The following is a 3,000-nucleotide window of genomic DNA, read 5'->3' on the forward strand; positions in this document are numbered from 1 at the left end:
ATATTAGTAGCAAAGAAGGTCAAATAGGTCTTCTCCAGAAGATCCTCTTCGATCAAGGTCTTGTTACAAAACTTGAGAAGTGATCGGATTCGACAAACTTCATAATTATATTCATTTAACAAACTTCTAAGCGCAAATGCTGCTAGTCATGTCTTGCTTTAGGCAAGAAGATATCCTTTTGGTGATCAGAGCAATCAACCAAAGCGACCCATAGTGCTTGTGGATCCTCCTCAGCAAGGTACTCGGTTTGCAGTACGTCATAAATATGTCTTTGGATGAAGATCGTGGCAGTGACTTTCTCAGCTTCGCCAACCGGGTTGTCCGTCTCATCTTCAATGGTGGGACACAAATTCTTTGCAGTGAGGTGGAACTTTACATCTTGGACCCACTTGAGGTAGTTTCTTCCAGATACCTCTAAAACGGTGAAGTCAAGTTTGTTCAAATTTGACATGTTCCTATCACAAAATAAATGGACAAGATGTGGTTAGTGTAATGAAGAAAAAAATCAATCTATTCACATAGGAGTAGAACATTCAAGTTTTAATAGACATGTATTGGTTTAAATTTTCACGAAAAAACTTCAGGTTTTCATGGGTGATGTTTTTAAGGAAAACTTCAGGTTTGGAAATAATTATGAACTTTAGGTTCATATGTTCCTGCAGACAAACACAAATATATATACAGAAATATGCAAATAGAACTTCATGTCTAGAATTATAATTGAATTAATTATTTGGACTTCGGGCCAAATTTAAAGTGTGGGTGAAAAAATTATAAAACCCAAATTGTCTTAAAAAATAGACAATTAAACATCGGGGTCCAAAAACATAGACCAAAGCCCACATGTGGGTTGGGGAAAAATGGAACTGTGAGTTCCAGGCCCAAAGAATTGGGCTAGGTTGGGCATGGGCTGATCAGGCCCAAAAACAGAGACCCAAAAAGAGTTTTGATCTGTTGCATTCTGGACACATGTATCGGAGGGACGCAACCTGTGCGTTATGGTACAGAGGAACACCACAGTTATGTGAAGCTGTGATTAGGTGTGTCATGGTGCAAGTGCACCAACTCACCAACTACGAGCTGGGATCTAGTGCAGTTGTTATGCACAAGGACGTCATAGCCTTACGGGTTGGTGTCGAATTAGGCCGAGCTAATGGTTTGGGCTACTATAGGCAAGCCCAAAAGGGAAAAAAAATAATTTTAGGCTGAGAAAACCAAGGCCCAATTGGGCTCGGATTGAGACCAAAAACACCCCAATCGAAGCAGGATGCGTTTGCCAGGGAAGAAGACCGGCGTTGCTGTTTCAGGCGGCCGTGTTTTGGGACAAAAATTCTCGAGGCAAGTTCGTGAGTCAATGGGGATCACGAATATGAACAAAGATAGAGAAATCTCAACATTTCAACCAAAACCCTAGAAATTCGAATCGGAATTTCAAAAACTCTGATGAGATTCAAAGGAATCTCGATAAATCTACGTTGGTGGATGAGCTTCAGGCTGTCGAGACAGTGACCCAAAGTCAAAGTTGGGCTGCAGGCCCACCTGTGATGGTGGAGACGCCATTAAAGTTGGGTCGTGCATTATGGTGAATGTTCATGCTATCAGAGCTGCAAAATATCGAGATAAAAATCGTTGTTCTGAAAGAACCTGATTGCGTGATGATATTGATGAACTGGTTTGATGCAGAAAACTTCCACATCAGATTCCTAAGCGCACGGTAGGAGCGTACTGATAACATGTTGTGGCCTATATTTAACTGACAAGGAGAAGGGGTCGGCGGCACAGAGAGAATATAGAGAAAAAGAGAGAGAGAGATGTGTTTGTAGGTTTGTGTAGAGGATGTGTTATTCCCCCTACGTAGTGCCTTTATTTATAGTAATAAGAGAGAAGAAATCCTTCTCCTCCAAGGAATACAAGTCCTAATATGGAAGAATAACTAGAATCAAATCTAAATTAGGATTTACACAATCACACTTAAATAAGAAGTTTATAACATTAAACAGATTTTTTAAGGAAAGGGATTTTTTATTGGGAGACTTTGGATGCGGTCCTTAGTTATGAATATTCTTTGATTGAAACCTTGTTGGTTTTTAATTTTTGATCGAGGTCCCTGAAATTAATGTGATAATTTATTTCTATGTATGTTACTATATTTTTTAAATTAAAAAGTAGAAATTTTAGTTGTTTATATAAATGAGATTTTAAATTAAAAAAACCATAATTTGTGGGATTAAAAATATTAAAATATAAATATACTATTGTGTGTGTGTATAAACATGGGTACATTCATCAAAATTAACCAAAAAATTTATTGTATCAAAACATGGGTACATTCTTCAAAATCACAAAAAAAAAAAAAAAAAAGATATTAGGCTTAATAACATTAGTAAATTTCTTCGATTAAACTTGACATGGATACATTTTAAAATCAAAGAAAAAGAATGTACCCATATAAGTTTAAAAATGGATTAGAAAAAAATTGAATAGATTTTATATAAAAAAAGGGTACATTTTACATATAACAAATTGGTATATTTAAGAATGAGTACATATAATTAGCATGAATGAGTACATTTTAAGATTAAAAAGTTTTACATGAATGGGTACATATAATTAGCATGGGTACATTTAGCAAAATAAAAAGTACAAATAAAAAAAAATATATGGGTACAAATACAAATAAACTTTAAAAAATATGGGCACAAAAAGATATTAATATATGGGTACAAATTAAAACTTAAAAGAAAATTGGTACAAGTTAAAAAAGAATAACAAATTAAAAATGGGTACAAACTAAAACTAAAAATATATGATAAAAAATATAGTCATAAATATAAATATTCTAATTGTAACATTTTTAACATTAAATGAATGTATTTAGAAAGAAAAAATATTTTATTATTGAAAATAATTAATGATGTTATTAATACCCAAGGACCTTGATAAAAAATTGAAAATAAATAGGATTTTAATCAATGGAGTAGGAAAATGAAGGATGAGAAC

This window comes from the organism of the source record quoted next, unplaced genomic scaffold (genome assembly GCF_019419815.1).
Source record: "Pyrus x bretschneideri cultivar Hongxiangsu unplaced genomic scaffold, Pyrus_bretschneideri_v1 Contig23, whole genome shotgun sequence".
In the NCBI taxonomy this organism is placed as follows: domain Eukaryota; kingdom Viridiplantae; phylum Streptophyta; class Magnoliopsida; order Rosales; family Rosaceae; genus Pyrus; species Pyrus x bretschneideri.